Source organism: Pan troglodytes, chromosome X, assembly GCF_028858775.2.
Source record: "Pan troglodytes isolate AG18354 chromosome X, NHGRI_mPanTro3-v2.0_pri, whole genome shotgun sequence".
Lineage (NCBI taxonomy): Eukaryota > Metazoa > Chordata > Mammalia > Primates > Hominidae > Pan > Pan troglodytes.
Window position 1 is genome coordinate 123,550,301 of NC_072421.2, and position 23,152 is coordinate 123,573,452.

The window sequence follows — 23,152 nt, forward strand, 5'->3', positions numbered from 1 at the left end:
CTCTTTTTTGGTTCCATATGAACTTTAAAGTAGTTTTTTCCAATTCTGTGAAGAAAGTCATTGGTAGCTTGATGGGGATGGCATTGAATCTGTAAATTATCTTGGGCAGTATGGCCATTTTCACGATATTGATTCTTCCTACCCATGAGCATGGAATGTTCTTCCATTTGTTTGTATCCTCTTTTATTTCCTTGAGCAGTGGTTTGTAGTTCTCCTTGAAGAGGTCCTTCACATCCCTTGTAAGTTGGATTCCGAGGTATTTTATTCTCTTTGAAGCAATTGTGAATGGGAGTTCACTCATGATTTGGCTCTCTGTTTGTCTGTTGTTGGTGTATAGGAATGCCTGTGATTTTTGTACATTGATTTTGTATCCTGAGACTTTGCTGAAGTTGCTTATCAGCTTAAGGAGATTTTGGGCTGAGACAATGGGGTTTTCTAGATATACAATCATGTCGTCTGCAAACAGGGACAATTTGACTTCCTCTTTTCCTAATTGAATACCCTTTATTTCCTTCTCCTGCCTGATTGCCCTGGCCAGAACTTCCAACACTATGTTGAATAGGAGCGGTGAGAGAGGGCATCCCTGTCTTGTGCCAGTTTTCAAAGGGAATGCTTCCAGTTTTTGCCCATTCAGTATGATATTGGCTGTGGGTTTGTCATAGATAGCTCTTATTATTTTGAAATACGTCCCATCAATACCTAATTTATTGAGAGTTTTTAGCATGAAGGGTTGTTGAATTTTGTCAAAGGCTTTTTCTGCATCTATTGAGATAATCATGTGGTTTTTGTCTTTGGCTCTGTTTATATGCTGGATTACATTTATTGATTTGTGTATATTGAACCAGCCTTGCATCCCAGGGATGAAGCCCACTTGATCATGGTGGATAAGTTTTTTGATGTGCTGCTGGATTCGGTTTGCCAGTATTTTATTGAGGATTTTTGCATCAATGTTCATCAAGGATATTGGTCTAAAGTTCTCTTTTTTGGTTGTGTCTCTGCCCGGCTTTGGTATCAGAATGATGCTGGCCTCATAAAATGAGTTAGGGAGGATTCCCTCTTTTTCTATTGATTGGAATAGTTCCAGAAGGAATGGTACCAGTTCCTCCTTGTGCCTCTGGTAGAATTCGGCTGTGAATCCATCTGGTCCTGGACTCTTTTTGGTTGGTAAACTATTGATTATTGCCACAATTTCAGCTCCTGTTATTGGTCTATTCAGAGATTCAACTTCTTCCTGGTTTAGTCTTGGGAGAGTGTATGTGTTGAGGAATTTATCCATTTCTTCTAGATTTTCTAGTTTATTTGCGTAGAGGTGTTTGTAGTATTCTCTGATGGTAGTTTGTATTTCTGTAGGATCGGTGGTGATATCCCCTTTATCATTTTTTATTGCGTCTATTTGATTCTTCTCTCTTTTTTTATTAGTCTTGCTAGCGATCTATCAATTTTGTTGATCCTTTCAAAAAACCAGCTCCTGGATTCATTGATTTTTTGAAGGGTTTTTTGTGTCTCTATTTCCTTCAGTTCTGCTCGGATTTTAGTTATTTCTTGCCTTCTGCTAGCTTTTGAATGTGTTTGCTCTTGCTTTTCTAGTTCTTTTAATTGTGATGTTAGGGTGTCAATTTTGGATCTTTCCTGCTTTCTCTTGTGGGCATTTAATGCTATAAATTTCCCTCTACACACTGCTTTGAATGCGTCCCAGAGATTCTGGTATGTTGTGTCTTTGTTCTCGTTGGTTTCAAAGAACATCTTTATTTCTGCCTTCATTTCGTTATGTACCCAGTAGTCATTCAGGAGCAGGTTGTTCAGTTTCCATGTAGTTGAGCGGCTTTGAGTGAGATTCTTAATCCTGAGTTCTAGTTTGATTGCACTGTGGTCTGAGAGATAGTTTGTTATAATTTCTGTTCTTTTACATTTGCTGAGGAGAGCTTTACTTCCAAGTATGTGGTCAATTTTGGAATAGGTGTGGTGTGGTGCTGAAAAAAATGTATATTCTGTTGATTTGGGGTGGAGAGTTCTGTAGATGTCTATTAGGTCCGCTTGGTGCAGAGCTGAGTTCAATTCCTGGGTATCCTTGTTGACTTTCTGTCTCGTTGATCTGTCTAATGTTGACAGTGGGGTATTGAAGTCTCCCATTATTAATGTGTGGGAGTCTAAGTCTCTTTGTAGGTCACTCAGGACTTGCTTTATGAATCTGGGTGCTCCTGTATTGGGTGCATATATATTTAGGATAGTTAGCTCCTCTTGTTGAATTGATCCCTTTACCATTATGTAATGGCCTTCTTTGTCTCTTTTGATCTTTGTTGGTTTAAAGTCTGTTTTATCAGAGACTAGGATTGCAACCCCTGCCTTTTTTTGTTTTCCATTTGCTTGGTAGATCTTCCTCCATCCTTTTATTTTGAGCCTATGTATGTCTCTGCACGTGAGATGGGTTTCCTGAATACAGCACACTGATGGGTCTTGACTCTTTATCCAACTTGCCAGTCTGTGTCTTTTAATTGGAGAATTTAGTCCATTTACATTTAAAGTTAACATTGTTATGTGTGAATTTGATCCTGTCATTATGATGTTAGCTGGTTATTTTGCTCGTTAGTTGATGCAGTTTCTTCCTAGTCTCGATGGTCTTTACATTTTGTCATGATTTTGCAGCGGCTGGTACCGGTTGTTCCTTTCCATGTTTAGCGCTTCCTTCAGGAGCTCTTTTAGGGCAGGCCTGGTGGTGACAAAATCATTCAGCATTTGCTTGTCTGTAAAGTATTTTATTTCTCCTTCACTTATGAAGCTTAGTTTGGCTGGATATGAAATTCTGGGTTGAAAATTCTTTTCCTTAAGAATGTTGAATATTGGCCCCCACTCTCTTCTGGCTTGTAGGGTTTCTGCCGAGAGATCTGCTGTTAGTCTGATGGGCTTCCCTTTGAGGGTAACCCGACCTTTCTCTCTGGCTGCCCTTAACATTTTTTCCTTCATTTCAACTTTGGTGAATCTGACAATAATGTGTCTTGGAGTTGCTCTTGCAGGGCCGGCGGACCCCGCCCCGGACCCCTCGCGGGGACACCGTGGGGGCGCCGGGGGCCTCCCACTTATTCTACACCTCTCATGTCTCTTCACCGTGCCAGACTAGAGTCAAGCTCAACAGGGTCTTCTTTCCCTGCTGATTCCGCCAAGCCCGTTCCCTTGGCTGTGGTTTCGCTGGATAGTAGGTAGGGACAGTGGGAATCTCATTCATCCATTCATGCGCGTCATTAATTAGATGACGAGGCATTTGGCTACCTTAAGAGAGTCATAGTTACTCCCGCCGTTTACCCGCGCTTCATTGAATTTCTTCACTTTGACATTCAGAGCACTGGGCAGAAATCACATCGCGTCAACACCCGCCGCGGGCCTTCACGAGCCAACAATGTATTTTCAAACTAGGACAACTAGTTGAAATGATTTCTCTCATTCTCCTAAATTATAACAGTTCAGTTTCATAAGCCCAATATATCATTTTAAATGACAGTAACGAAAGCCTCTGTGAACTACGTATCACTCTCAAACATGTTGAACCTGTATAGGAAAAAGACCTTTTTCAACAGTGCATAATTTAGGTTATAAGCATTTAAAATATCTCACAGTCTTTAGTTTTAGATAATTATATATATATATTTTTTGTATGTCTGAACTTTATTTTCTTTTCCTTATTTTATTTTATTTTATTATTATTATACTTTAAGTTTTAGGGTACATGTGCACAATGTGCAGGTTTGTTACATATGTATACATGTGCCATGCTGGTGTGCTGCACCCACCAACTCGTCATTTAGCATTAGGTATATCTCCTAACGCTATCCCTCCCCCCTCCCCCCACCCCACAACAGTCCCCAGAGTGTGATGTTCCCCTTCCTGTGTCCATGTGTTCTCATTGTTCAATTCCCACCTATGAGTGAGAACATGCGGTGTTTGGTTTTTTGTCCTTGCCATAGTTTACTGAGAATGATGATTTCCAATTTCATCCATGTCCCTACAAAGGACATGAACTCATCATTTTTTATGGCTGCATAGTATTCCATGGAGTATATGTGCCACATTTTCTTAATCCAGTCTATCATTGTTGGACATTTGGGTTGGTTCCAAGTCTTTGCTATTGTGAACAGTGCCACAATAAACATACATGTGCATGTGTCTTTATAGCAGCATGATTTATAATCCTTTGGGTATATACCCAGTAATGGGATGGCTGGGTCAAATGGTATTTCTAGTTCTGGATCCCTGAGGAATCGCCACACTGACTTCCACAATGGTTGAACTAGTTTACAGTCCCACCAACAGTGTAAAAGTGTTCCTATTTCTCCACATCCTCTCCAGCACCTGTTGTTTCCTGACTTTTTAATGATTGCCATTCTAACTGGTGTGAGATGGTATCTCATTGTGGTTTTGATTTGCATTTCTCTGATGGCCAGTGATGGTGAGCATTTTTTCATGTTTTTTGGCTGCATAAATGTCTTCTTTTGAGAAGTGTCTGTTCATGTCCTTCGTCCACTTTTTGATGGGGTTGGTTGTTTTTTTCTTGTAAATTTGCTTGAGTTCATTGTAGATTCTGGATATTATATATTTTTTCAAAACACTAATCCAGTCCCACTTTAGAACACAGTAGTCTTTTTTGAAGACAATCCTAACAACCTTAATAATAATTGTTATAATGACTATTTTAATCCATTTTACATGAATTGGCCTTGTAGTACTCAAGCTATTTTCCAGTTACTTCCCTCAATATATTGTAACTGTATTTTCTACTACTGCTACATTGTGTTTCTTTAAACAGGCAAGGTGTAAAAACAGCATTCAGTAGTATCCTCAGGCGGGAAGTCAGAACGTTTAGAGACAACTGACAAGGGATACATGCTGTGTGCTATATAGTTTAAAAATATGTTTATTGAGAATGTTGAAGTAATGTTACTAATGTAGTTCATATAAGAGAACATGATGTGTGTTTTAGGAGATGTTTATAGAACTTTGTGATCTTTGAAATAGAAAGTCTGCCTCACTCTTACTGAAAAGTAAATCTTGGTCTCAATATATTACTAAATTAAAAGAACTATACGTTACAAACTTGAATTATGAAAGAATAAAAGTTAGTTTAATATTGGACTTTTTAATGTTTTCAAAATCACAAAAAGAAAATTTCAGCTTTATATTTTAAAATGTGAAGAATAAGTCATTTTACTAAACCACAGTCACTATTTTAAAAAAGCATATACTTTGGACTCAGAAAATCTAAGTTGAACTTGAGCTTTACAATTGATTACCTGTGTGAGTTGGAGCAAATTGATCAATTTCTCTAAGCTTTATGTTTCTAATCTGTAAATTAGTCATAAGAAAAATTACCTCTCAGTGTTCTATTGAGGATTAAGTGAAATAGTGAACACAGAATACCTTTAACCCTCCATATTTATTATAATATATTACATCTTATTAATATAAATGTTTTGCTAATTTATTTTATGAACTTTTAATAAGACTGGATGTCTGATAAAGTCCTAGCCAATTCAAATTTCTTGTTCTTGCCCTGTTGCCTGCCCTTGCCAGATTTCAACCTGGCAGCCTAATTTAACATTTAAAGGGCATATTTTTTTACAGTGTAGTTTTGAACTTATGAAAATTTGCTTTAGAATTGAGTTTTCTTTCCAAAATATCCAAACACTTTCATGGATCTGAATTATTTTCTTCATCCTAAAGCAGAAATCAATGTTGATTTAAGGTATTTATACTTTAGAGAATCCAAAGTAAATACATTTAGCCATCTATGGTATGTTAAAATATTGGTCGTTGAGCATCAGGTAATGAGCAGAAAAAACAACAAACCAGAAAGAATTTTTTATCTTTTAATAAAGACTCTGGTAAAAAAAAAAACCCATAAAGTAGTTGATATCATGATATCATGGACAACTGACTTAATGTGCCTCCTGAAAGCTAAAGAGTTAAACATGCAGGGATGAGGCAAGGGTGCAACTAAATTAGTTGGGCTCAGAAGAATCAGTAAAACAAACATTGTAAATCAGAAAGTAGAAAATAAAGGATAGTAATTGAAAAGTTTATAAAGTAGTCTCATGGGTAAGGATAGACAGGCTGATACAGCATGACCCAGCAGTGATCACTTCAGAATGGAGAGGCAGTTCATAGCATTCCCTTGCTCCATCAAAAATGTGAAGCTTCTGATCTCTTTTTCAAAATGTATTAGGCTCAGACAATTGTATTTTACCCTGGTGAAATTCAGTTACATAATTTTGATATTACGGGTCTTTGCTAGTTTCTAAACAGGATCCCTCTTTCTCAGTTTTGATATTTTCAGATTAAAGATATTGTCTCTGCAAAAGATTTTTATAAATCCTTAATACTCTGTAAATATTTTGTATTCGTGTATACAATATGTATGTATTAAATTTTATTTAAGTGCTTCTCCTTTTATTTAAATGTTGATCCCCCACCCCATCTATTTTCTGGTTTGTGCAAGAACTTGGTTATTATCTTGCTAGGAAGACTTTATTTTGAATTGTGAGTGGAAGTCATTAATGCTTTCGCCAAATATTCTAGTTCACTTCTTACTGGCACAAGGCAGGATTGCATTTCCTGTACCACCTTCTTGTGGTTGGATGGGGCCATAACTACTTCTGGTGTATGAATTGTGAGCCATTTACTTGACTGGTATTGTTCAAACTAGTGATATATCTGCCTGGGTTTCAGGGTATGGTGACACATAGAAGAACCCCTAGACAGCCAACAATAGACTACTGCCATGTGTGAGAAAAATGTCTGAGTTGTTCTAAGGCGTAAATATTTTGGAGCTGTTTGTCACTGCAGCATAACTTATTGTGATAAAATTGTGAAATGTTGAGCATTACATGTAAGCATCAGGGGTATACAATCATAGTTATTCTAGGAAATAAATCAATTCTGCGGCCCTCAGTGATAAAATCTTTTCACACTTTCCCCTAGTTTGTATTCCTTCAGACAGGAGGAAGGCTTCATGCATGAAAATGTTTTAGTTATGCTTAGATTTTTTTTAGTGCTTAACAGTATATCGGAAGAATACACAAGTTAATTAAGAAAATACAGATATATAGTTTGGTGATAAACTTAAGGTATGATATTGTCTGACATTATGTGTGTTTCTTTGGCTGTACAAAAGTTATATCTTCCAAATAACTGCCTTCATTTTCTTTTAAATTACCCAAGAACCCCAAAAGTTCACAAAAACAGAAAGAGTTTCCAGGCACATAAGGTATCTAATGGTTCTTAAGAGTATGGTTTCTTTCTCTCAGTTGTGAGGAAGGAACTCCTCAATGCTGTTCCAATATGAAACAGTTCCAATATGAAACATCAAATTATCACACAAACCCACAGATTCTTTACAGAGCCCAGAAAAGTGGCATTAACTGCTATGACTTCTTTTCTTCTCTATTTTCATCCCTTGTCTCTGTCTTTACACATCTTATTGACATTGGCATTCATTGCCTACCACGGCCTTTTCTGTTTCTTTTCATTTTTATTATGTATTATAAATATAAACTATTTTGTGCATTTCTTGAAACAGAAAGTAACACAGGAAAAGTAATACTAAATTACTTGACTTTATGTGAGTTTTAAATTCCCGGCTTAAAAGGGATCCATGGAAAAAATTAACTTAGACATATTTTTTCCTTTATTTGTACATCTAATTGGAGTTGACATGCTCTTTATATAAGATTATTTGACATATCTATAGATGGCTCTCCTCAATATCTGTTTGATATTTTGTCAAAGGAGAATTAACAAACAAATTGGCAATACTCTCTGGAATAATTTTTTTTAAGTCTATGAAAGACTGAGTGGGAACATTTTAAACTGCCTAAAATTCCCACTGCATTCACAAAACAAGGAGACAATTAGAGAAAAGCACTGTAGAGAAGACAGACTTTCTGAAAGGGATTTCAGCTTCATGAGTTAAAAAAGACAATGAAAATATGTAGAAATAGTTCAGACTTTTTTGGTAATTAGATTTATTATGTAAATATCATTTAATTTGTGAAAAACAATAGAAGAATCTTGATATTTTACTCTTTTTTAACGAAATCTTTTGAAGTTACATTATTACAAAATGTGGATCACTCCATAACATAAATAGTACTGCAGACTACCTTTCCCCACTGTTCTTTTCCACCAAACCTCACCAACAAACTTTGAAAACAGATCTTCATTTAGAGGTAAGTATTCTAAAGGCTAAAGAATCATAGATGAGGAAAGTCTTTACTGTATTTAGGGAAAGCTTTGAAGAGGAGGTGGCATTTGAATCATAATATGTAGTAGTTCTTCGTATGGTGTGAAGTTTAACAGGCAAAGGCAATAATAATATAAACCAAGACATAGGCATTAAAATATATGATGTGTTTAAGAACGTGTGCTATGGTTAGAGACACATTTATAAGGAGTTAAAGAAAATAAGTTTTGGAAGGAAAGCTGAGCCAAGCTGAAAAGCACCTTGTATATCACTGTGTCAGTCAGGGTATGAAGTAGGAAGTACACTGTTTGTTATATTTTAAGTAACTTTTCCAAGATCACACAATTAGTAGTTAACAGAAATGGGATTTGAATGTAGGCAGCCTGGTCTCCTGACTGAGTCTGTGCTATTAGCCACTATGCTGTAGATAGATATACAGGTAATAGCAAAGACATTTTTGTGAATAAACTACAAGCTAAGGGTCAGAAAGCAAGGAATAATTGTGTGAGGTAACATTTAATATGATTTTCTTAGGCAAAATGAACTTTGAATTAATACTTAAAGGATGTTATTTTCATGGTAAGGAGAGAAGAAACACAAAGTAGCCAAAGGAAGAGCAAATATACTCCTAATACATTCCAATTTTTTGCAGTAAATTTTCATTTTTTCTCTTATCTTCTCCTGTCCTCACCACTCTCCACCCTCACATCTCTCTCAGCTCAAGGGGCTGGAATGGAGAGGTTAAGATTCAAGTCACGAGACTATTCTCTTTGTTTATAGTTTGAAGCAAGTAGTAGTTTCTGAGGTATATTTTATAGTTAATGAGCAAATAGAAACATACATATATTTCCATATCATATTTGCAAACCACAAATATATGAGACCATATTTCTCTTTAGATCTGTCACTACAGTGTTTTTATAACACATTGTAGATCTGCATTTCGATTGCATAACGAAGAACTTCTTCACCGTATCAACTTATTACTCCCAATTATAAAACCTGAGATGCATGGCTAAGGTATTCATTAACCTTTTCAGAGTGTATAATAGGAAATCTAATCACATGGATGTGGTAGACTGCATCCTGAAAATGAGCCCAGTTGTCATGTACAGTAAATTGTAATACCCAAATTCTTTGTAAATTGGGCAGTTTCAAGAAATTGAATGAGGAGGCCCTAATTTAATCAGCTTATAAGTATGAACTTTGAATTAATTTGAAATGTAAAAATAATGACTATATCTGATATAAATGTGAAAAGAACATTTTTACTTTTATTCTAATTAAAGTTCCTGCATTTATTAATTTTATTTATCTCTATGTGCTTTAAGGGTTTTAAATTGTGACAAATTATTATTCAGTAATAAACATTATTAATTTGTATCTCTCATTCCAACATTTTCTTCAAACACATAAATAAAAGTAAGCATTTTATTTTTAATAAACAAGTTTACCTTAAGTTTCATATTACTTCTGTAGAATATAATACAGTCTAGTCTTGGTGATTTACCATGTATAGGGTACCTTTAATTCAAATTACTTTTAAAATAGTGAGCATTTCTCAAATTGACAATACTATACTATATAAACTTTCTTATGGCAGAATAATTTAAAAATTGCATTTAACTTCAATCTTCTGTTTTATGTTTCTGTAGCATTTGGCATTGTTAATAAGTCTCAACTCATGGAACTTTCCCTTTCACTGCTTTTATAACTCTCTCTTTATTCCCTTTCTACCTCCTCGAACATCTTTTATTTGCCCCATCACTTACCTATTCACTTAAATTCTGGGCTTCCTTGGCCTCTATGCATATCCATTTTTGTATTCTTGTTCTGACAATCCTTTTAGGAAAACATAGTTTCTTCCCTTGCCTTCAATTGTTTCTATATGCTAAGCAATTTGTTAATTTTTTTTCATTTATTTCTTCACTTATCTGTTTATTTAAGAAATATTCTTCAGTACCTACTATGTATTAATTATTCTGATAGTCTACTGGTGTAACAATTAAACATAGTGCCTGTCTTCTAGGAACTTATAGACTAGTGAAGGACTTAGATAAATAAAATGTGGGCCCTTTAGTCCAAGGTAAAGGCTTTAGTAGGGACTTTTGTGGTTTGATCAGAGTGTGTCGGAATGGAGGTGGTGAGTTATGAGCTATAAAATTTTAAAAAATATTTTAACAATTATTTTCACCCAGGAGTTTTTTAATTAAAATTTTATTTAAATGGGATGTAAATATACATATAAATATTTTGTGATAGTGACAGTAGTATCATCAATATTAATGTCAATTATTCATTTTTAACAATCTCTGCTGAAAACCAAGTTTTATAGTGCCTTATTAATAAATTCCAGGATATTTAATGTAGACATAAGAATTTATGTAAGAAAGTTCTTAAAGGTGATAGACATTAACAGATATAGATATTGATTATCAGAGTTGCTCTAACTGTTAAACTGTTTTAAACATATGCATTGGTGATAGGTATAATATTTACTTATCCACCTGGATGTTTACCTATATTCTTGTTATACCCACTAAAACTAATTGTATAATTAAATATTTAGAAAAAGTTTTCTCATCTAGAGATGAAGTTTTTGGTTTAGCAATCATTTGAGCAAAATGTTGGCATAGGAAATACCTCACTAATATGATCTTGCAATAAAATATATTGTTAAATGCCTGAAGCTATTAGCAATGAGTTCTAAGGGCCAATATGTGAAGGGTAGGGACAACAATTAGCACATTTATATATTCTTATTTTTTAATGACATTGCAAGGGAATTTAAAAGTCAATCATCACATGATACTGTGACTCATATAAGCCATTTCTTCTCTAAATTACATGAAAATTGAAGTAGTTAGAGATGTGGATATCTTATGAATTTTAGTGTAACCTGCAAATGCAGTCATTATGTTTGTAATTATATTCTGTTTTACCTGTAGTTGACTAATGAAAGAATCCAGATAACCATGGGATTTCTTGTTAAGAGCAGACGAGCAAGCCTATCTTTAAGACATCAAGAAATATAAGTGCTGAATCAATTGAGTTTTTAGCCCTAGATGTTAATAAATGCTCTTAGAGTAAATTTATTTCATTATAATATTGAAAAAAAGAGAAAATGCTGTTGAGAAGGTTTTGAGAAGCATAATGGTGAAGAGAACAGACTCAGAAGCTAGACCATATTTATTCAAATTTTAGCTGCATTATAGAGTGGCTGTGTTATCTTGAGCAAGTTATTTAACCTTTCAATGGCTGAATTCAGTCATTTACAAATTGGGGACAATAATAATAATACCCACTTCATAGAGTTGTTGTGAAGATTTAACAACAATTAATGTATGTAAAGCACTGAAAACACTGGTATGTGCTTGCTATTACCTTTTTGGAGACCAATGCAGAATAATGCAAAATGTTAAAGAAAAAGCTTAATTATTATAATTTATGTAAAAATTACTTAGAAACTATAAACATGATAAAAGTAAAAGTTTTAATTTACATATTCCAATAGTAATGAATAAAACAGACTTTCAGATTAAGACGATGGAATGGTAAAGTAACTTGAATAGTCATTACCAATAATACTAATGCTATCACATGATAATGCAGATATAGATTCTCACAATCACTAACACTGGCCAATATTAGTATTGGGAAAAGTCTTTTCAGACCGTGGCAGAAAAAAAAGCTTAAGTTCAAACAAATTCATAAGGCAAAAAGGTAGAGTCCATATGGAGAATAAGACAGCAAAATCAACTAGGTTTAAGTAATGTACACCCAGTAAAGCTTTTCTTACTTTAGCAAGTTTGAAATGTTGATCAAGTCAGCCTGCTTCTCATCTCTCACCTTGAAATGGAAGTCTTTCTTTCCACAGGCTGGAATGTGTCACAGTGAGTCCTTTCTTTAAGAGGAAAAAAATATTAGTGGGAAAACATACCTGTAACTTCTAAAGCAATCAGAAAGAGCAACATGGTGCTACAGTATGGTATGGCATACTATAATCTGAATCCATCCCCCCAAAATTCATACATTGAAACCTAATCCCTAATGTGATAGTACTAAAAGGTGGGTCCTTTGGGTGGTGATTAAGTCATTATGGCAGAGCCCACATGACTGTATTAGTTGCCTTTATAAAAGAAACCCCAGGGAGCTAGCTAACCTTTTCCACCATGTTAGTATGCAACAAGAAGGCACCATCTATGAATAAGAATGTGAGTCTTCACAAGAAACTAACTCTGCTGGCCCCTTAATCTTGGAATTACCAGCCTCAAAGCTATGGACAATAAATTTCTGTTGTTTAAAATCCACTCAGTTTATGGCATTTAATTATGCCCACCCAGACAGAACAAGAGAGTGACCAGCATATTGTTTGATTGACAAAAATGAACAGAAAACTAGAAATCTAAAGATCATGCACAGATAAAATTAACGCAGAAACATTGGACATAATCTGCATGATAGACCAAATGGACCTAATATGTATTTTAAAAATGCATTATCTAATAGCTGCATTTCTTCTAAGCACATGGATCATTCTCAAAGATAGACAACATGTTAGGCCAGAAAACGAGCATTTAAAAAAAATCAAAATATCAAGTACCTTCTCTGACCACAATGGAGTAAAACTAACAATCAATAAGAAGAGAAATTTTTGAAGCTATACAAACAAATGGAAATTAAATAATATTCTCCTGAATGACCAGTGGGGTCAATGAATAAACTAAGAAGAAAATTGAAAAACTTCTTGAAACAAATGGAAATGGAGCTACAACATACCAAAACCTTTGGGATACAACCAAAGCAGTACTAAGAAGAAAGTTTATAGCAATAAGCGCCTACATCAAAAAAGCAGAAACACTTAAAACAAGCAAGTGAATGAGGCATATTAAAATTTAGAAAAGCAAAAGCAAAACAAACCCAACATTATCAGTAGAAGAGAAAACTTAATAAAATCAGAGCACAAATAAATGAAATTGAAATGAAGAAAATAATGCAAAATGAAAAGATGTGTTTTTGTAACAATAAACAAAATTGACAAACCTTTAGCCAGACTATTTAAGATACAAAGAAAGAAGATCCAAATAAATACAATGAGATGAAAAAAGAGACATTATAACTGATGCCACACAAATCAAATGGGTTGGTAGACACTAATATGATTAACTATATGCCAATAAATTAGAAAATTTAGAAGAAATGGATAATTATCTTGACACAATACAACCTACCAAGAATGTATCATGAAGAAATCCAAAACCAGAACAGACCAATAACAAGTAATTAGAATGGAGCCATAATACAAAGTTTCCCAGCCAAGAAAAGCTTGGGACTTGATGGCTTCACTGCTGAATTTTACAAAATATTTGGTAAGAACTAATACCAATTCCACTCAAACTATTCTGAAAAATACTGGAGGAGGGCATACATTCAATCTCATTCTATGAGGCCTATGAGGCCAACATTACCCTGATACCCAAACCAGACAATGAGTCATAAAAAAAAAAAAAAACTACTTGCCAATATCCTTGAAGAACATCAATGCAAAACTCTTCAACAGAGTGCTGGCAAACTGAATTCAATAACAGATTAAAAAGATCATTTATCATAGCCAAGTGGAATTTGTCCAAGGGATGCAGGGATGGTTCAACATATGTAAATCAATCAGTGTGATATATTATGTAATGGAATGAAAGACAATTAACATATGATTATTTCAATTGATGGTGAAAAGGCATTTGGTGAAATTAAACATCCCTTCATGTTAAAAACTAAAATATTGTAGAGAAGGAACATACCTCGAAACACTAAAAGACATATATGACAGACCTTGTATCATACTCAATGGGGAAAAGCAGAAAGCCTATTTCTCTGAGATCTGAAACAACATGAGGATGCCCACTTTCACCACTGTTATTTGAGATTGTACAGGAAGTCTTAGCTAGAGTAATTAGACAAGAGAAATAAATAAAGTGCATCCAAATTGGAAAGGAAGAAGTAAAGTTATCCTTGTTTGCAGATGATATGATCTTATATTTGGATACACTTAAGACTACACCAAAAAACTATTAGAACGTAGAAACAAATTCTGTCAAGTTGCAGGATACAAAATCAACACAGAAAACTCAGTAGCATTTCTATATGCCAGGAACAGACAATCTGAAAAAGAAATTAAGAAAGTAACCCCATTTGCAGTGGCTATAAATAAAGAAAAATACCTAGGAATTAACCAAGGAAATGAAAGATCTCTGCAATAAAAACTGTAAAACACTGATGCAAGAAATTGAAGAGGACACCAAAAAATAGAAAGATATGCCTTGTTCATGGATTGGAATGAAGATTTTAAAAATATCCATAATACTCAAAGCAATGTACAGATTCAATGCAATTTATATCAAAATACTAATGATATTTCTCACAGAAGAGAGAAAAAATGTCTAAAATGTATGTGGAATTACAAAAGACTCAATAGCCAAAGCTATTCTGAGCAAAAAGAATGAAATTGGAGAAATCGTATTACCTGACTTCAAATGATACACAGTAATAGTAGGATATGTTACCACCCCACTGACAGTATTAGAAAGATCACTGAGGCAGAAAATAGATATATTCAGGACCTGAACTAAACACTGGACCAAATGGATCAGACAGACATCTACAGAACTCTCCACCCCAGAACAACTGAATATGCATTCTCCTCATCTGCACATGGCACATACTCTAAAATCAACTACACATTCAGAAATAAAGTATTCCTAAGTAAATACAAAAGGTCCAAAATCATACCAACCTCTGTCTCAGACCACAGCACAATAAAAATAGAATTCAAGACAGAGAAAAACACTTCAAACCATACAATTACATGGAAATGAAACAATCTGCTCCCGAGTGACTTTTGGGTAAATAATGAACTTAAGACAGAAATCAAGAAGTTATTTGTAACTAATAGGAACAAAGATAAAACATACCAGAATCTCTGGGACAGAGCTAAGGCAGTGTTAAGAGGAAAATTTATAGCACTAAATGCCCATATCAAGAAGTTAGAAAGATCTCAAATTAACAATCTAACATCACAACTAAAAAAAACTGGAGAAGAAAGAGCAAACAAATCCCAAATCTAGAAGAGGACAAGAAACAACCCAAATCAGAGCTGAACTGAAGGAGATTGAGACCCAAAAAGCCATTCGGTAGGTCAATGGAGCCAGTAGTAGCTTTTTTTTGAAATGATTAATATAATAGACCATTAGCTAAACTAATAAAGAAGAAAAGAGAGAATATTCAATTAAATACAATCATAAATGTCAAAGGGGATATTACCAATGATACCATATAAATACAAATACACATCACAGACTATTATGAAAACCTCTATGCACACAAACTAGAAAATCTAGAAGAAATAGATAAATTCCAGAATACATACACCCTTCCAAGACTGAACCAGGAAGAAATTGAACCCCTGAACAGACCAGTAATGAGCTCCAAAATTGAATCAGTAATAAATAGCCTAACAACCAAGAAAAGCCCAGGACCAGACCAATTCACAGCCTAATTCTACAAGATGTACAAAGAAGAGCTGGCATCAATTCTACTGAAATTATTCCAAAAAATTGAGGAGAAAGGACTCCTCTCGAACTCATTATATGAGGCCACCATCATCCTGATAGCAAAATCTGGCAGAAACACAACAAAAAAAGAACACTTCAGGCCAATATCCTTGATAAACATTGATACAAAAATATTCAACAAAATACTTGCAAACTGAATCCAGCAGCACATCAAAAAGCTAATCCACCATGATCAAGTAGGCTATTATCCCTGGGATGCAAGGTTGTTTCAACATATGTAAATCAATAAATGTGATTCATCATATAAACAGAACTAAAGACAAAACCACATGATTATCTCAATAGATGCATAAAATGCTTTTCATAAAATTCAACCTCCCTTCTTGATAAAAACTCTCAGTAACTAGGCATTGAAGGAACATGCATCACAATAATAAGAGCCATATAAGACAGACAGGCAGACAACATTATACTGATTGTGGGAAACCCGGATGTATTCCCCTTGAAAACCAGACAAGACAAGGTTACTCTCTTGCACCTGTGCTATTCAACATAGTATTGGAAGTCTGGGCCAGAGCAATCAGTCAAGAGAAAGAAATAAAGAGCTTCCAAATAGCAAGAGAGGAAGTGAAACTATCCCTCTTTGCAAATGACATGCTTCTATAATGTGAGAAATCCCATAGTCTTGGCCCCAAAGTTCCTGAAGCTGATAAAAAACTTCAGCAAAGTTTCAGGATACAAAATCAACGTACAAAAATTACTAGCGTTTCTATACATCAACAACAGCCAATCTAAGCGCCAAATCAGGAATATCACTCACAATGGCCATATAAAGAATAAGATACCTAGGAATTTAGGTAACCAGGGAGGAGAAAGATTTCTAAAAGGAGAATTACACAACACTGTTCAAAGAAATCAGAGATGACGCAAACAAATGGAAAACCATTCCATGCTCATGGATGGGAAGAATCAATGTCATTAAAATGGCCATACCGCCCAAAGCAATTTGCAGATTCAATGCAATTCCTATCAAACTACAAATGACACTCTTCACAGAACTTGAAAAAAACTATTTTAAAATTCATGTGGAACAAAAAAAAAAAAAAGCCTGAATAGCCAAAGCCATTCTAAGCAAAAAGAAAAAGCAGGAAGCATCACTCTAATGCTAACTGACTTCAAACAATACTACAGGGCTACAGTAACCAAAATAGCATGGGACTAGTACCACAACACACATATAGACCAATGGAAGAGAATAGAGAGCCCAGAAATAAAACAGCACATTCATAACCATCTGATTTCCCACAAAGATGACAAAAACAAGCAATAGGGAAAGGACCCCCTATTCAATAAATGGTGCTATTGATGGTGGTGGCAGCCAATCTGAAGCAGCAGCTACAAGGATGTCAGCTGCAGCGTGGGAGGTGTAGCCAGAGCTGCGTGCTCCATGGAGCCAGTGGGGGACAGGAACAGGTGATCCCAGCAGGAGCCCCATGCCCTACCGAGTTGGCAGGGCAGGAGCTCATACTCCCAGGCACAACTGCAGCTGCCCAGCCATGGCTCTGGACCCAGGCATCCCTGCATTCCTGGGGGCCTGGAAAGCCCCCTACCTCCACAGCCTCAAAGTGCCTACTCCTGCTCCCTGACCTCTCCCCAATCCTGGTGCCTGCTCCAGTGCAGAGCAAAGTTGTGACCGAGCCTGGGCACTGTCATAACCTATCCAGGTGTGTGTTTGCTCTGGGCGGCAGTGACACACCAGCACCCTGCCACATCTGGACTGGCTGAGAGTGGCTTGGCGTGGGCCTGCGAGTGACCCTTGGTGCAGATTGCCTGGGCGCCACAGATAGCATGTTGATGGCACTGGGAGGCAGACAGGTTCCTAGGTGGGAAGGGCTAGGTCCTGGGGGAAATCCCACCTTCAAGCCAGGTACAGCCCGAAGCCTGGGGCTGGGCTGCCAGTTCCAGGTGGAGTTCTGGACTGGGAGTGAGAACTTCCTTGATGCCTTTTAGCCAATCGGATGGTGCTTTTTCCAGGCCCACCCATGGCCACCCGTGGACCAATCAGCACGCGCTTCCTCTATTCTGAGCCCATAACTTCCTCTATTCTGAGCCCATAAACACCATCCCCCCACCCACACTCAGCCAGACTCACACACTTGTCAGAACAACCTGCCTGTGGAAAAGAGCTGCCCACTTCAGGTCTCCTCTCTGCTGAAAACTGTCCAGTCACCCAATGAAGCTCCTCCCTGTCTTGGTTACCCTCTGGTTGCCCGTGTAATCTAATTCTTTACGGATGCAAGACAAGAACTCACGATCCACCAAACGGTGGGAATGAAAGGAACTATAACAAGTTCTTGGCTGGCTCACAGAGCTGCAGGTGGTGACATGCTTCCAGACTGTGAGAGTGAAGAGTGGTGACCCTCCTGGGGCCCCAGACCTAGGGATTCCCCAAACGAGAGCTTCTATAACACTATAGCCCTCCCATGCTCCACTGGCACTGGGCAGCCACCTCACACGGTGGGAAGCAGTGGTAGGGACGGGCCAGCCCACTAGCTGCGTGCCAGAGTGGGGCAGCGGGACTAAAAAAAGGGTGAAGCGTGCCCCCCGCCTCAAAACACGCCCCCAACCCTGCTAGCTGTGCTACGGGCGACAAGGAGAGAATACCTGTGACCCTTCTGGGAGCCCAGACATCGGGGGTCGTCAAGCCAGGGCTGTGACACGTTGTAAAACCCACTTTGGGGCTCTGCAGTTCCTAGTGTCTCCAAGCTCTTGAGTGCCACCACGTTCCCCTTGTCCAGATGCCAGTGCCCACAGTGGAAGCCGCTTGCTGTACATCTGGCCCAGCCACAGCCTTGCACAGAGCTAGCAATTGTGCTGGCGCTTGGAGCTGCCTGCCCCACTGCAGCAGCCAGGATGCCTGGCTGTACTCAGTGGCTGGACCCAGCACTTGCTCACGCACACACCCCTCACAGGTCTGTGTCTGGCTCACTCTTGGCAGTCAAGGAGTCCGGGCAGGTAGCATGAGCTGAGTGCAACCTGCCAGGCTGAGTGGGCAAAATGAGCTCAATGGGTGAGAGCAAAACTTAAGCAGAGGCATCACCAGTCCCATAAGTTTTCAGCTGGCAAAGCAACACCCAAAGGATACTGTGACACAGATAACTGGCTAGCCATATGCAGAAGATTGAAGCCCTTAAACCGTGTACAAAAATTACCTCAAGATGGATTAAAGACTTAAATGTAAAACACAAAAACTATAAAAATACTAGGCAATACCATTCTGGACATAGGAATGGGCAAAGATTTTATGATGCAGACACCAAAAGCAATTGCAACAAAAGCAAAAATTGACAAATGGGATCTAATAAAACTAAAGAGCTTCTGCACAGCAAAAGAAACTATCAGCAGAGTAAACAGACAACCTACAAAATGGGAGAAAATGTTTGCAAACTGTGCATCTGACAAAGGTTTAATATCCAGCATCTATAAGGAACTTAAACAAATTTACAAGAAAATAACAAACAACCCCATTAAAAAATAGGCAAAGGACATGAACAGACACTTTTCAAAGGAAGACATACATGTGGCCAACAATCATATGAATAGAAGCTCAATGTTACTGATCAGTAGAGAAACACACATCAAAACGTCAATAAGATAACATCTCACGCAAGTCAGAATGGCTGTTATTAAAGTCAAAAAATAACAGATGCTAGTGGGGCTGTGGAGAAAAGTGAATGCTTATACACAGCTGGTAGGAGTGTAAACTAATTCAACCACTGTGGAAAGCAATGTGGGGATTCCTCAGAGAGCTAAAAGCAGAACCACCTTTTGACTCAGCAATCCCATCACTGTATATATAACCCCAATGTAATCTAAATCATTGTATCATAAATTTACATACACCTGTATGTTCATTGCAGCACTATTCACAATAGCAACGACATGGAATATACCTAAATATATATCAATGGAAGACTGGATACAGAAAATATGGCACATATACACCATGGAATATTATGAAGCCATAAAAAAGAATGAGATCATGTCCTTTGCAGGAACACAGATGGAGCTGGAGGCCATTATCCTTAGCAAGCTAATGCAATACCCCACAAGCATAGGCAACCAAATCCCTGTGATACAAATTTACATATATAACAAACCTGCTCATGGACTCTTGAACCTAAAATTAAAGTTTAAAATAAAAAAATCACAATACAAATTATACTACAGAGCCCTGGTAACCAAAACAGCATAGTACTTGCATAATGACAAATACATAGTTCAGTGAAACAGAATAGATAACTCAAAGATTTATCCACACATATACAGTGAACTCATTTTTGACAAAGTTTCCAAGGACATACATTGGAGAAAGTACAGTCTCTTCAATAAATGGTGTTGGCAAAACTGGATATCCATGTGGAGAAGAATGAAACTAGACCCCTATTTCTTGCCACATACAAAAATCAAATAAAAAAAAAATTAAAGACTTTTAAATCTAAAACCTGAAACTGTGAAATTACTACAAGAAAACATTGGGGAAAATTTCCAGGACATTGGTCTGGGCAAAAATTTCTTGAGCAATACCCCACAAGTATAGGCAACCAAAGCAAAAAATGGGCAAATGGGATCACATCAAGTTAAAAAAGCTCATGCACAGCAAAGGAAACAATGAAGTGAATAGACAATGCGCAGAATGTTAGAAAATATTTGCAAACTACCCATCTGACAAGAGATTAATAACCAGAATATATAAGGAGCTTAAGTCACTCAATAGGAAAAAAATCTAATGATCCAATTAAAAATGGGCAAAATATCTGAATACACATCTCTCAAAAGAAACCATACATATGGCAAACAGGTATATGAAAAGTCCTCAATATCAATGATCATTAGAGAAATGAAAATCAAAACTACAATGAGACATCTTCTCAACCCAGTTAAAATGGCTTTTATCTAATAGACAGCAATATTCGGTGCTGGTTAGGATGTGGAGAAAAGGGAACCCTTGTACCCTGGTGGTGGCAATGTGAATTAGTACAGCCACTCTGGAGTTTACTCAAAAAAATAAAAATAGAGCTACCATACAATCCAGCAATCCCAATGCTCAATATATACACAAAAGAAAGGAAATCAGTATATGGAAGGGGCATCTGCACTCCCATGTTTATTACAGCACTCTTCACAATAGCCAAAATTTGGAAGCAACTTAAATGTCCATCAACATATTAATAGATAAAGAGAATGTGGTACATATATACAATAGAGTATTATTTAGCCATAAAAAAAGAATGAGATCTAGTCATTTGCAAAAACATGAATAAAACTGGAGATCATTATGTCAAATGAAATGAACCAGACACAGAAATACAAACTCCCCATGTTCTCACTTATTTGTCAGAGGTATAAAAAGTAAAACCCAGGAGGTGGAGGTTGCAGTGAGCCAAGATCTCATCACTGCACTCCAGCCTGGCGACAGAGACTCTGTCTCAAAAAACAAACAAATGAACAAACAAAATGTAAAATGATTTAACTCATGTAGATCAATTAGGCCAGGCACAGTGGCTCATGCCTGTAACCTCAGAACTTTGGGAGGTCGAAGTGGGCGGTTCACAAGGTCAAGAGATCGAGACCATCCTGGCCAACACGGTAAAACCCCGTCTCTACTAAAAATACAAAAATTAGCTGGGCATGGTGGTGAGCGCCTTTAGTCCCAGCTACTCGGGGGGGCAGAGGCAGGAGAATCACTTGAACCTGGGAGGCGGAGATTGTAGTGAGCCAAGATTGCACCACTGCACTAGAGCCTGGTGACAGAGTGAGACTCCATCTCAAAAAAAAAAAAAAAAAAAGAGAAAAAAAGACAAAGTAAAACAATTTAACGCATGAAGATAGATTATCATTGATTGTAACAAGAGAACAAGAGATAGGAAGAGGAGTTGGGGTGTGGGGAGAGGGAACGGTCAATAGGAATAAAAATACAGTTAGATATACTGAATAAGATCTATTGTTTTATAGCATGCCTGGGTGACTACAGTAAATAATAATTTAATTTATTGTATGTCTAAAATAACTAAAATAGTATAATTCAATAGTTTGGAACACAAAGAAATGATAAATGCTTGAGATGATGGATAACTCATTTGCCCTGATATTATTGTGCATTGTATGCCTGTATCAATATAGCTCATGTACTCCATAAATACATACAGCTACAATGTACCCACAAACATAAAAAAATAAAAATTTTTAAAAAATATACTGAGGAATGGTTCCAAGTCTTTGCTATTGTGAACAGTGCCACAATAAACATACGTGTGCATGTGTCTTTATAGCAGCATGATTTATAATCCTTTGGGTATATACCCAGTAATGGGATGGCTGGGTCAAATGCTATTTCTAGTTCTAGATCCCTGAGGAATCGCCACACTGACTTCCACAATGGTTGAACTAGTTTACAGTCCCACCAACAGTGTAAAAGTGTTCCTATTTCTCCACATCTTCTCCAGCACCTGTTGGTTCCTGACTTTTTAATGATCACCATTCTAATTGGTGTGAGATGATATCTCACTGTGGTTTTGATTTGCATTTCTCTGATGGCCAGTGATGATGAGCATTTTTTCATGTGTTTTTTGGCTGCATAAATGTCTTCTTTTGAGAAATGTCTGTTCATATCCTTTGCCCACTTTTTGATGGGGTTGTTTGTTTTTTTCTTGTAAATTTGTTGGAGTTCATTGTAGATTCTGGATATTAGCCCTTTGTCAGATGAGTAAGTTGTGAAAATTTTCTCCCATTTTGTAGGTTGCCTGTTCACTCTGATGGTAGTTTCTTTTGCTGTGCAGAAGCTCTTTAGTTTAATTAGATCCCATTTGTCAATTTTGGCTTTTGTTGCCATTGCTTTTGGTGTTTTAGACATGAAGTCCTTGCCCATGCCTATGTCCTGAAAGGTATTGCCTAGGTTTTCTTTGGAACCAACCCAAATGTCCAACAACGATAGACTGGATTAAGAAAATGTGGCACATATACACCATGGAATACTATGCAGCCATAAAAAAGGATGAGTTCATGTCCTTTGTAGGGACATGGATGAAGCTGGAAACCATCATTCTCAGCAAACTATTGCAAGGACAAAAAACCAAACACTGCATGTTCTCACTCATAGGTGGGAATTGAACAATGAGAACACATGGACACAGGAAGGGGAACATCACACTCTAGGGACTGTTGTGGGGTGGGGGGAGGGGCGAGGGATAGCATTAGGAGATATACCTAATGCTAAATGAGGAGTTAATGGGTGCAGCATACCAACATGGCACATGTATACATACGTAACAAACCTGCACATTGTGCACATGTACCA